Source organism: Trachypithecus francoisi, unplaced genomic scaffold (genome assembly GCF_009764315.1).
Source record: "Trachypithecus francoisi isolate TF-2019V2 unplaced genomic scaffold, Tfra_2.0 Lachesis_group13, whole genome shotgun sequence".
NCBI lineage: Eukaryota > Metazoa > Chordata > Mammalia > Primates > Cercopithecidae > Trachypithecus > Trachypithecus francoisi.
Genome location: NW_022681458.1, coordinates 121,336,556 through 121,349,832, shown reverse-complemented (window position 1 = coordinate 121,349,832; position 13,277 = coordinate 121,336,556). Strand labels below are relative to the sequence as shown.

Sequence of the window (13,277 nt, the reverse complement as noted above, 5' to 3'; positions counted from 1 at the left end):
AAATTAAGAGCTATTTTCTGGTCATCAAGAGCTGCTGCACTGCAAATACTTGCATACGAATCTCCCCATCTCGGGTTTAAAAATATGTACTTGCTTTTTTTAACTCCAACATAATGAATGAGTTTAAATATTAGAAGTTGAAATTATTAAGTAAATCATTTCACCTGCAAAGCTTCTATTTGCATAACATTAATTCATGGTGGCAGCTAAAACAAATTCATCACATTCTGTATATTAGAAGCTGATTTATGTAGGAATTGAAAAGAAATCATGAGCTCAAAATTATGTTGACATGATGTACGTGCTCAACGGAGAAAGATTTTTCTCTTTCCCTCTTTCCTTTTTTTTAAAAAAAAGTCATCCTAACAACTGAATTATGGTGAGAAGGGAAAGGATTTGAGGAGAGAAAGGACTGGCATCTCGGAAAATGAATAATGCTACGGCCTCACGTGTGTGGCGGGCTCTCGGCGTGCGTACACACACACTCCAGTTATTAATGTCAAGTATGCCAAAGATACGCTGGAAAATCATTACCATTCATCGCCACTAACCGCCATTAAATTTCAATCAATTCAACTTAGTACAAGTGTACTTGAGCGGCCCTTACAGTTCCTTATAAATGTGGCTCAAAAGTCTGGCTGACTTACTGCATTGTCCAGCACACAAAGACGCATTGCTAAGCGTCTGCTGAAGGGGCTATCTTGGACCCAGGGATGCTCTTTTAACATCAGGCAAAGATCTTTTTTTCTGAGCGCTAAGAGGTTTCGAATCCCTACAGGTCAAGACGAATGGAAGAGAGGACCACCCTTCCTTTGCCGTCGCCGGGAGTGGACAAGGGCAGAAGGCGGCCTTCGTGATTACTGTCTGCAGATGCCTTAGAGAAAAAGTTTCAGACGCCACTAAAAGTTTGGTCACGGGGCCTCTCTCTCTCTCCCGGCTCCCGCAGAGTGCCCTCATTCACTCCGCCAGCTGTAAAGGCAACTGGAAGCCCCTCCTGGGGAAGCGGGCAAGAGGGCTGGCCAATCGGAAGCAAGGGTCGAGGAAGACCCGGGGCGCCCCTCGGAACCCGCGCCCTTCCCGGGTGGGAGCCACTCGCGCGCTGCGGGCTCGGCTATGGGGACCTGGACCGCTGGCTTTCTTCCCGACTAGCCACGAGCAAGGTCCGGCCTCCCGCCACTCGCCAACGGCGGCCGGTGTGCGGCCGGGACAATGTGGCCATTGTTCGGGAGCTGCAAACCAGGCCGGCGCGCAGGTGGGAGGGCCGCAGCCGCGGGCCGGGGGCGCTCGGGGCACGGAATGTTCTCCGGCCGCGGCACGGTCGGCGCCGCCGGGACACGCGGCCTCGCCCGCCAGCGCTCCGCCGGGCGGAAAAGCCGGCGCGGAGGGAGAGGAAGGTCCAGACGGCGGGGGCGGGGAGGGGGCGGAGGGAACGGGAGGGAGAGATGGGAAAAGATAAGAAAAGACAGAAAAGAGAGGGAGAGAGGAGGCGGAGGAAATGGAGGAGGGGGAAACGGAGGGAGAGAGACGAAAGGAGACGGGGAGAGTGAACGGAGAGGTAGAGAAAGGAGAGACGCAGAGAGAAGAGGGGATTGGGATGGGACGAAAAGAGAGAAGGGGGAAGGAGAAAGAAAAAGAAAGAAAGAAAGAATGGATGGCTGAAGGGAGACGAAGAGAGCCAAAGGAGGGGGACAGGCGGACATGTGTACAATAGAGGTGCACCACAAGCTGCCCAGGAAGCCTCTGGGAAGAGCAAGAGTTCACCCTGTTTCCTAGAGGGAATGGCTCCAAACCCAGCCGAGTCAGCAAAGCGTAATCACATCAGGGGCTTTGCTTAATTACAGGTTTCAGCTGGGTCTGGAGGAAGGGAGATACTTAACTGTGTCCCAGGGAAGGCCCAGCACTCAAATGGTTTGTAAGTCTGGGAAATACAAACAACACCCCCCTTCCCACCTCCCCCGAGTCCACTGAGCCAGGATCCAGGAGGACATGGCGGGTGGGGGCTGCGGCGTGGTTGCATACAGGCTCAACCAGCACAGCCATCGCGGACAAGCTTTCAGAGTTCACTTGGGACAGGAGTGCAGGGCTGCGCTCGTGCTGCTCAGCCTGGAGGCCACAGGCCTGTGGAGTCCCCGCCTCAGCCTGCAGCCAGGCCACCTTCCCTCCTCCCTCTAGCTGCCTGCAGGAGGCCCGGGGCCCTCGGCTGCCCAAAGAGGGGAATCAGTCCCAATCCCGTGCTAATGAATAAAAAGTCCCCTTTATTTCACTGCTGTTTTTGGTTCATTAAATTTTCCACAGATTTGTAGAGAAGAAAACATAATCAATAAACCTTGACAAAAGTGAACGTGTGAAAAAGGCTAGAGAATGGAAAAGCGAGATAAAAGTGATATCCGATCACAGATTTCAGAGGCAGATGACGAGCTCGGGGCTGCTGAAGAATCTCAATGGACCATCACCCTTTTGCGGCTTTCCTTCCCTTTGCTGAACTCTTCATTCAAGACAATGGCAAACGCACTAAAACTTTTTCTTATGCTAATAGCTGAAACCCGGCACTCACAGTTAAAACACACTTCCCAGCAACCTTTTTTTTTTTTTAAACAACACACATGTGCAAGCACACACACAAAACATTATTCAATTTAAACCCAAATCCCCAAAACAGTTTAATAAGTACTCTTTGGTCACATCTTAAATGAGTTACTTTCCCCCATGTGTATATTTTTTAAGAAACCAGAAACAACACAAACAGGATTATTGAGAATTACTGTGCTGATGAAAGAATTGGGGGAAAATAAGATATTAAATGTGCAGAAAGTATACTGTTATCATCTGTGCATTTTCCCAGGTTTTAAATACAGTTTTGTAGGTTAAGGATGCTTTTGTCATCCTTTAAACCAAAAAAAAAATCAACGATTTTTTTTTAAATTATTGATATTCCACAGCAAACCCTCAAATTAATTTTAGAGAAAATGATTAATGTTGAATCTGGTGTTGTGTGTTTATTTGAAAACCAGAAAAGTGTTGAAGGTGCTATTCTTTTTCAAAGGACACTCTCAAACATCCATGTGGGATGACCCTTTCTCAAATCTGTTAAACAAGCCTGAGGAAACAGAGAGCAGTTTTTCCTCCCCGATTTCTTTAGAAGTGCAGGAGCAATTTCAGGAGCAACCGAAATTGCTGTACATTCTGGTGTTTGGTACAGTCACCTATTTTGCCTCTGAATTTTCTGGAATCTGAGAACACTGTTTTTCTCTTTGGCATTCTTCACGTGTTTCACTTGTCCATGCCTCTGACACTTAGTGAAAAGAAGAAAGGAGGGAAGTGCTCCCCCGGGTTCCTTTTCAAAGGGCCCTGGCCCAGCGGGAACAGCTGCAGCTGTCCACAGCGAGGTCCACCTGGCCTGGCTGCCCCTTGTCCACTAGGAAACAGGCACTGGCCCAGGTAGAAACCCTTTCTCTTCCCCACAGCCTCTAAGAAACAAGGCTGGTTTGCTCCACCTCCCTGCAGCAAGCGCCATGCAGATGAAACGAAGCCGGGCTAAACACACTTTCCCAAGGAAAAGGCCAGCTGCCCTACCCAGAGAGTACACAAGGATGTAGGACTCCGATTCTAGGCTTTAACAAGGCAGCTGGGTGTGAGGGGGTCACACAGGCTTTCAAAGTGCGCATGACAACCTCCTACTCCCATTTAAAGGGAACTGCTGGCATCTGTGGAGTGAAGTTCTCCCCTGGAGTACCCCCGGGGCGGGGGTGGGGGACGATGGAAGAAGGGTGTTTATTAGGCAAATATCCAATTTTGTCTGCCTGCCTGCTGAATCCCTGGTTTGCTAATCCAGCCCCAGGGGCTGCACTGTGTACAGGGCACTTGTGGGAGTACAAAAAGCGTGAAGTATTTGTGTATTTTTCAGTCTGCAGTGCAAACAAGCCAGCTACAGTACACAGCCCCCAAGAACCCCACAGCTAGGCAATGAGCTGCTGACCAGTAGCCCTGTGGCCCCCTCTTCTGACCAAGCAACTCAAAAGATTGACTCTCCATTCAGTGCTCTCTCCACCAGTGGACCAGAGCATCCCTGAGACAGTGAAGTGGCACTCCACTCCAAGGCTGCCTGGCCACAGGGGCCTCACTAACTCCACACAAGCTTCAAGGAAGCCACGAGGCAGTTGGGCTCTTTCAAATGTAGGATCTTCCCTTTATTAGCTTAAATCCCCCTAAAATCACGAAATAATTTCATGAAACTGGCATATATCTCGAAGCAGAGGGGAAAATAAAACCACCCTAAATCTTACCAAATATAATTAACTTTAAACTCATCAGACAAGCGACAACTTTCCATATGGCTGGGTTTGAGTGGAATTTGAATCCCAGGGAAAACATCTCCACAATTTCCTGTAACCCTCAAGAGAGAAGCGGCAAGTCTAGGAAAACAAAAGCAAGAACGATGAAGAAAGAGGCACAAGAAGCATAGTCAAAAAGAAGAGAAGGCCCCTGATGGATCTGGATTCCACATTCTAGAATGACTGCCCCAGGACAGACCAGAAGCTGGGAAAAGCCTAAATAAAGAGCCTCCAAACTCAAAGAAGCCAGGCATAGCCAGGGTGTCCTCCCCTCCCTGCAGAGTCTGGCCCAGGTAGCCACACCGTGAGCGTCCCCCTAAACAAGCAACTGCAAAGCCGCTCCCAGGCCCCAGGGAGGGCCTGCCCCCAGACACAGGGAAACCCAGCCAAGGGAACTCCCAGCAAGGTAAGGAAATGGGCGGAGAGAAGGCTGGCAGGTGAGGTGGCTGGAACAAACTGGTCTCATCAGGGAGGCCTGTGACAAACCCGCCTATTCCTCCGCTTTCCCCGCTGTATATTTTGGATTTCACAGTTTATTTACTTTACTTTTTGGCACCGAGCCCCCTGAGCATGCCAATACAATATTTGTTTAAACACTATTTTATGCCGCTTGCGAAGGAAACGTTTACTTTCAAATTCTCCTACATCCCCCAGAGCCTCATCTGCAAACAGCCTATGAGCGTTTTACAACTGCTCCCTTTATCTGAAGCTGTCGGGATTAAACCTTCACACGCCGGGCAAGGGCGGCGGAGAGGGGCCCGGGACACCGCTGCGGCCACCGAGCTGCAAAGCCCGTGCCAGAGATCGCGCATCGAGCGAGATGCCCGGGCTAGGGGACAGAGGGGCGCCTACAAGATTCCAGGGCGCGGGACCAGACACTAGGGACAGGTCTACTTTTCCAGCTGGGATCAACTCTAGGAGCCACAGAACAATTACACAAAAGAGAAGGTAGTGGAGAGAGGCACCCTGCGTGGGGGGCTCGAGGTCCCCGAGAGCCTCAGCGACCGATCACCCAGGGTGAGGCGCACAGGCTCCATCCCTAGCTCCCCACGCGGTAAAAGTCGGGTTTCCTAGGAAATGCCAGCAGTTACCGCCGGGCTGAAAGGCGCCGAGCTGGGTGGACTCCCAGCTCCCCGGAGCGGCGGGCGCACTCACACTCACACACGCAAGCACACGCTCCCTCCCAGCTCCCCGCCCCCGCCCCGTCCGGGGAAAAGGCTCCCCTCTCTAAACCCTTAATAGGATTGGCGCCCAACTCTCTCCGCGCCTCTCCCCATCCATCACATACAGATCAAGTTGCAGTAGTGGATTTTTCAAATTCCTCAGCAAATATACTTGTTGAGAGATTGTCGGGGGTGGGGGGAGACGATGAGTAGGGGGGCAGGGACGAAAGTGAGGTGGTGTGGGGGAACCGGAGGACCCGGCAAAGGATTACGTGCGGATCCCTTTGGGAAGTCAAGCGGATCTCAGGGCCGAGGGCAAGAGAGGAGGAGGAGAGAGGCAAAGGAGGGGGGTGCCGAGGAGGAGAGCCCAGCGGAGGGGGAGGGGGCGGCCGGGCCCAGCGAAGGGGAGGAAGGAGTGAGGAAGGAAGAAAGAAAGGCAGGGCTTCGGGACGCGCAGCGCGGAGAAGTGGAGTTCGAAGTTCTCAAGTGGCTGGCTGCAGCCCCTCAGCACTCAGCACGCCCGCAGACACGCTCCCATGCCCACCTACGCCAGCTTCGGAGCATCCCAGCCTCCGATCCCATCCTCCAACCCCTGAAAAAACAGCCCCCGGCTGGCGCGCGAAGGCCGGGCCGCTGTGCACCCCGAGAAGAGTGGCGCTCTCCCCCAGGTAGGGAGGGGGTGCAACATCGACCCCAGACCACGAGCTCCAAGCCCCAGGACCCTCCTTACGTCCCCGCGCTGCTTGTCCAGAGCCCCAAGCAGGGTTGCGCCCAATAACCTCGAGTCCCCCGAAGCCCAGTGCCCCAATCCCAAGGCCGAGGCGCGGGTGCCCGGCCGAGGGACCCTCCGAGACGGCACAGCATCCCAGTGGGCCCGCGCTTGGCCGAGGTGGGAGGCGCTTCGCCACGAAAAGCAAGTAAAAGAAGACCAATGTAACTTTACCGAGGGAGACAAAAGTTTGCCTCTAGCACGCAGGTGGCCTCTCGGGCGCCGGGCGGTGGCTGTGGGCCCCCATCCCACCTTGGCTGGCGCGGCGACCCTCGGCTGGCTGCCTTGTGTCGGGGCTCCGGCCAGCCGGGGCGGGGCGAGCCAGGAAAGAGGGGACCGAGAGGCGGGCGGGCGCCGCTCAGCCCCTACCGCCGGCGAGCAGGCGGCTCTCCGAGGCACCGGCGCGCAGCGCGGCCCGCGCTCTTTCCTCCGGCTCCTCCCGCGGCTCCTGGCCTTCCTCCGCGCCCGCAGTCGCCGCCGCCGCCGCCTGCTCCTCCTCGAAGTCTCATTGATGGGAGTTTGAAAAAAAGTCCGCGGAGCCGTGCTGCCTCGGCTGGCGAGCGCCGGCACTCCCGCAATCCGTCAGCGCCGCCGGACGGCGCAGCGCCCCCGCGCGCACGGTGCGGGCACACCAGGGCCGCGCGAACCCGCCAGCCCGCCCGCCCGCTCCGTGCCGGGGGACGCACGGGGACCCGAACGCCGCCCGGGGCGGGGGAGGGGAAAGGGGGATCACAGGGACTCTCCCCAACCAGCACCAAGGAAAGAAAACGCACCTACAAGGAAAGTTCGAGAAAGGAACCAGAGGACGCGCCAATCTCCGACACTTTTTTTTAGACGACGAGGTGGGGGGTCGGGGGTGTCGCTAACTCAAGTCAGATGAGCTCCGGGGCTGAGGCGCAAGGGCTGCTCTGTTTTCAATCTCTGAAATCCCCCGCCCTCCCCACCTCCCACTTCCCTCCACGGGGAGATGCCTGGGTCGCTGTTCCCAGGGCGCCCGCTTCTCTGGGCGCTGGCGCGGAAGCCGGGGACGCCAGGGATGGGACGCGGTGGCTGGGTCCAAGCGGACCCTCTTCCCGCGGGCAGCGAGCGCAGGTGCCGGGGGTCCTGAAGCGCCCCCCGCCGCGGCTAGCACTCGTCGCCATCTGAGCCCACGCTGGCGAGAAGCGAAGCAGCCTTCTAGGTTTGGTGCATGTGTCTTGCAGGGTGGGTTTTTGTTGTGTTTTGTGTTTTAAAGACTCCACTCGAGCCGCTGAAGCCAGATGGAAGTAATCAGAACCCAACAACAACAGAGAAAGAAGGAAGAAAAAAACTCCTCATTGAATTTTCTAGCCAAACTGTATGTGGGGCTGTGTGTGAAAGAACTTGCTTAAGCAAACTCGGTGAGGAGCCCTGGGCCCTCAAGCCACACCACAGCCGGGAACTGGGCCGCCAGGCTTGGAGGAGCATTGGGGGCAGCTGGCTAAATTGTCCTCCCCACACCCCCAGGCCTGCCACCCTCTCCAGGGCCCCGGGGTCTCACCCAAAGAGGGTCTTAGGGGGGAATTTCGGGTTTTTGTCTTCCTAACGTTTGTAGAACACTCTACCAAGTGCCAGGTGATGTTATATTTTCTTTGTATTACTGGATTTTCACAGCTCTGTAAGGAAGGTTCTCTTCTTGTGTTTTTACAGGTGGGAAGACTGAGGCTTTAAAAAGTGAAGTAATTTGTCTAAGGTCAGAGCACTCTGCCATCCTCCCAAAGCTTCAGGTGGTTGTACTGTAAGTTCAGTTAAATTTGCCCTGTAGGCCCGGGCGCGATGGCTTACGCCTGGAATCCCAGCACTTTGGGAGGCCGAGGCAGGGGGATCACCTGAGGTCAGGAGTTCAAGACCAGCCTGACCAACATGATGAAACCCCGTCTCTACTAAAAATACAAAAAATTAGCCAGACATAGTGGCACGCGCCTGTAATCCCAGCTACTTGGGAGGCTGAGGCAGGAGAATCTCTCAAACCCGGGAAGCGAAGGTTGCAGTGAGCCAAGATGGCGCCACTGCACTCCAGCCTGGGTGATGGAGCGAGACTCTGTCTCCAAAAAAATAATTAATTAAGTTAAATTTTTAAAAATTGCCCTGTTCAGGTGGGTGGAAGCATCTCTCGCTTCAGCCCCTGTTCCTAAAATTGCATTTTATTTGAAATGCAAGGGACCAAATGCTACCCTTCCTGAGCGGATATGACCTACCTACACAGGCCAGTTTTCACCAGTGCAACGCTTTTCGTGGGTAGCTCTCTCCATATACCTTTTATCCTCTGCTAACTTTATTCTTTCACTTTTTAATCAAAGAGGATGCATTAGAACTTCATTCCTTAAGATCTTCCTTTCTCCTCCTGACATTCACTTGTATGATGGAGCAACAATTTCTTCTTGACCTAGAGAAAAAAAAAATGCAGAAAAATGTTAGAACAATTTGATGCTAATTTTGTTTTTGGGGAAAAAAGTCGGCAGCATTTTTAAAAAGCGAAACTTGCAGAAGCCAATGATTTAAAGAGAAGTTTGAAAGGGGATTTTTCTTTAAGTATGATCAGATTCACCATTCCTCTGTGCTATTTGTTTAAATTCCTGCTGAGCTTTCAGAACACAGACTCTAAGGAGACAGAAAAAGTAAACTGTCCCTCCCTTCCTTGGCCATATTTTAATGACCCTGTTCATATCTGCCCCATGACATGTAGGGAATCATTTCTCGTTGCTAGAATATTAGCCACGTTGGCTGATTACTTCATTACGAGCTTGTCTTTGTTGATTTCCTTGTGTTGTAAAGTTTGTGAAGAAGTTTAAACAAATCGACGTTTTAGAATATTTCCTTCTTCTCTGTTTTCCTTCTCAGACCAGCTCAACTCCTGCTAGACTCCAGACACTCACATAACCTTTCCTGGCTTATTTTGGCAAGAAGATGGCTGGGGAGATGAAGAGAGAATGTTTTTGGTTGGAGGAGAACTCTGTAGACACCGTGCCTGAATCTCTAGATGGTCAGAAGTTTGGGCGCTGAAAAAAGCAGCAGAAGGTTTGGAGTGGAGGCAAACTGGTGTGGCCAGGGAAGCCTTCGACTGAGCGCTGGGCCACCAGGTCCTAGTCCCAGATCTAGTACTAAGTGTATGACCTTTGACCCGTCTGGTTCACTCAATCAGTACCAGGCACTGTGCTAAGTGGCTCGACACCACAGTGAGCAAGACCTATAAGATCTTTCCCCTTGGGGAGCGTATGTTTCATTAATAACCACAAACAAACATATAATCACAAACTGGGTAAAGGAAAATCCAGCGTGCTGTGGGAGCCGGTGATTGGAGACCTGAGCAAGCTGGGAGGTGAGCTTGGGGAGGGGAGTGGTACAGAGAAAGAGAAGGCTTTCCTGGGGGAATGAGGTTGCACTGATAAGAAGGAATGAGGAATGAGGGAGGATGGACTAGGAGAAGGGGAAGTGGAGTGTACCAGTTCTTTCTTCTCCCTTTCTGCAAAATGGACCTGAATGACGAGAAAAACCAGGCCCACAAAGAAGCAGCTTCTTCCTTATTTCCCAGTGTTCTAGTGACTAGAGTCATAAAACAAATCACCCCCAAACTCAATAGAAGGAAAATCTTTTCTTATGTTTGCGGCTCCTGCACATCAGGATTTTGAACGAGGTATAACAGGGACAGTTTGTCTCTGCTCCACAGTGTCAGACCTCCACTGGAAAGCTTCAGGGCTGGGGCTGGGATCCTCTGAAGACTCTGGCTCCCCTGCCTGGTGGTCTGTGCCGACTCTTGGCTGGTGGGGGGGCCTCAGTTCCTTTCCATGCACCTCTCCATGTGGTCTCTTTACTCAGAATAGTTGGGGTCATTCATAGCACGGTGGTAACTAATACGCAGGGTGAGCTTAACAAGAATCAGCCGGGCAGAAGGCCTTTGGTCTTCTATGAAACTTCGGCAGTCACGCCATATCACTTCAGCTGCACTGTATTCATCAGGGCAGACACAGAGAGCTGCCTAAGTTAAGGGGAGGGAAAATAGACTCCATTTCTTTTCTTTTCTTTTTCTTTTTTTGAGATGGAGTCTTGCTCTGTTGCCCAGGCTAGAGTGCAGTGGCACCATCTCGGCTCAGTGCAACCTCTGCCACTGGGGTCCAAGGGATTCTCCTGCCTCAGCCTCCTGAGTAGCTGGGATTACAGGCGTGCACCACCATGCCTGGCTAATTTTTGAATTTTTTAGTAGAGATGGGGTTTCACTATATTGGCCAGGCTAGTCTCGAACTCCTGACCTCAAGTGATCCACTTGTCTCGGCCTCCCAAAGTGCTGGGATTACAGGCGTGAGCCACCACACCCAGCCAGATTCCACCTCTTGATGGGGAGTGGCACGATTCTGAAAAAGCACCTGGGAGCAGAAAGGCTGCTGTGGCTATTTTTGGAAAACACAGTCTGCTACATATGGCTAACTGGAGACCTATGGAAGACTAGATAGGCTCTGAGATAGGTGTACTGCTTCATGGTTTGGCTACAAAGCCTGTGTCTTCATTCACTCAGGCTGCTATAACCCTAGACTGGGTAATTTATAAATGACAGAAATTGGCTGGGCACGGTGGCTCACACCTGTAATCCCAGCACTTTGGGAGGCTGAGATGGGAGGATCACGAGGTCAGGAGATGGAGACCATCCTGGCTAACACGGTGAAACCCCGTCTCTACTAAAAATACAAAAAATTAGCCAGGCATGGTGGCGGGCGCCTATAGTCCCAGCTACTCGGGAGGCTGAGGCAGGAGAATGGCGTGAACCTGGGAGGCGGAGCTTGCAGTGAGCCAAGATCGCGCCATTGCACTCCAGTCTGGGTGACAGAGCGAGACTCCGTCTCAAAATAATAATAATAATAATAAATGACAGAAATTTACTACTCACAGTTCTAGAGTCTGGAAAGTCCAAGATCAAGGTGCCAGCAGAGTGTCTGGTGAGGGATTGCCCTGCTTCATAGATAGCACCTTCTTGTGAGTCATCACGTGGCAGAAGGGGTGAACAAGCACCTTCTTTTGTGAGGATACTAATCCCATACATGAAGGCGCTGCCCTCGTGAGCTAATCACCTCCTAAAGGCCCCGCCTCTTAATACCATTGCACTGGGGATTGTTTCAATGTATGAATTCCGTGGACATGCCCCCAAGTCCATGGGGATGTGAACATTCAGACTGTTGCAGCCTCATAGCAAGCACTTAGGAGGACTAGAAAGAATCAAGAGACCCAATCCCTACCCTTAAGGAATCTAAACTCTCAAGAGATACAGAGATTTGGCCATGATTAAAGGACACGAAATGGTGCACTAAGTGAGGAGAGGGCTGGGTGGCCAGTTCCCACCTGGATAGGGTGGACTAAACAGCCACTCAGTAGCCAGAGAGGAGTGGCAGGGAGGGTGTCCATACAACAGATAAGGACCAGTCCCCAGCGTGGATCCTGTCCTTCTGCTGTCCTTTCAGGCTCCTGAGATGGCCCTCAACCTCACCCTCCACTCCACCTCCCACAGACTGCAGAGTCTGGAGCCACTAGTCTCAGGCTATGTCTGTTATCACAGTGCAAGTACATCTGGGAAGGGTAACCCAGAACCTTTCGGGTAATACTACTTACCACTGTGAGGACATTTACAAGACCTTTTCCAAAGAGTAGGCTTCTAAAGGAGTAAGAAAAATGATGCCACCTGCGGGGGCACTGCTACGGGGACAGTTACACAAAGGGAGGATGCCAGGAGGGCCAAACACCAACAAGCATTTCTCATTTGCAACCTGAATTTTCAACCCTTTCACAGACAACTTTGTGGAGTAAAGCAATGTAGAGATACACACAAGAAGTTGTACAAACTTGGAAGATGTTAGGGACCCCCCCCCACCCCACCACAGAAGCAACTGGCAAAACCTCTTTCCTCTTCAGGATTGCCCTAGAGGACACAGCTGGGAGACAGTCAAGTGCAGATGTGCCAGAACTCTTTGGCTAATGAACTCATGCATGCATCCATGCATTCATTCATTTCACTTAACCATCTGTGTTGAGATCCTATTATGTGCTTTGCACTTTAGAAATAAAAAGATCAGCCAGGCACGGGAGCTCATGCCTGTAATCCCAGCACTTTGAGAGGCCTGAGGCAGGCGGATCACGAGGTCAGGAGTTCGAGACCAGCCTGGCCAACATGGTGAAACCCCATCTCTACTAAAAATACAAAAATTAGCTGGGTGTGGTGGCGCATGCCTGTAATCCCAGCTACTCAGGAGGCCGAGGCAGGAGGACTGCTTGAACCAGGACCCGGGAGGCAGAGGTTGTGGTGAGCCAAGATCGCGCCATTGCACTCCAGCCTGGGCAACAAGAGTGAAACTCTGTCTCAAAATAAATAAATAAATAAATAAATAAATAAATAAACAAACAAACTACGGTGTCCTCTACCCTGTAATCCCCTGACTGGGTAATACTCCTACAGGCCCTTCTGTCAGCCCAGAGTGAAGGGCCATGAGGGGAGATTAGAAGTGGGAGGGACTAGGGAAGTGAGCCAGAGGACACTGCTGCAGGTGTCCTGGGGAAGGGAGGCAGCAAAATCAGCAGGGCTCAGAGATCCAGATGCCAAGAACTGTTCTCAAGATACAATGGGTTTCTTAACAAAACTGAAGAAGATAGCCTCCTCTCACAGCCACTAATGATTCTAAGAAATATCAACAGTCCTCACTACCACATGATAATGACAGATACTACTTCAAGACAATTGAAAAATGAATAATTCAAAACATCTACTGAAAACATGATGGAATAGGTATAAGGTACTAGACTGGCCACCACATGGAACTAAGGATAGCCACTCCCTGCCCATTTGCGATATATCAAATTGCATGTAAGTGAGTCACCTCTCTTAGGAGGGAGCAATGAAGAGGCATCGTGGGAGATGGTCCGTTTCGAATACTCCCACTTGGGTTCCATCTTCTCCACTCGTCTCCAACAGAAAGAAGATAATATGGAAGTCACTGGAGGACTTCACTAAAACCATTT

General features: G+C 51.8%; 1 protein-coding gene and 1 long non-coding RNA gene across 2 annotated transcripts in view; one reads left to right on the top strand and one right to left on the bottom strand.

Annotated features, from left to right (window-relative positions):
• GLI2 (GLI family zinc finger 2) overlaps nt 1-6,853 on the bottom strand; it is a 260,695-nt gene extending 253,842 nt beyond the window's left edge. Inside the window, exon 1 of the mRNA XM_033231787.1 lies at nt 6,438-6,853. The gene's annotated coding sequence lies outside the window, so the exon portion shown is untranslated. The remainder of the gene's footprint in view (nt 1-6,437) is intronic.
• Nucleotides 6,854-7,248: 395 nt separating this feature from the next.
• Nucleotides 7,249-10,271, top strand: LOC117095430. Its single transcript, XR_004441982.1, has 3 exons — nt 7,249-7,466; nt 7,932-8,019; nt 9,123-10,271. It is a non-coding gene; the product is annotated as an uncharacterized LOC117095430 (long non-coding RNA).
• The last annotated feature ends 3,006 nt before the right edge of the window (nt 10,272-13,277 follow it).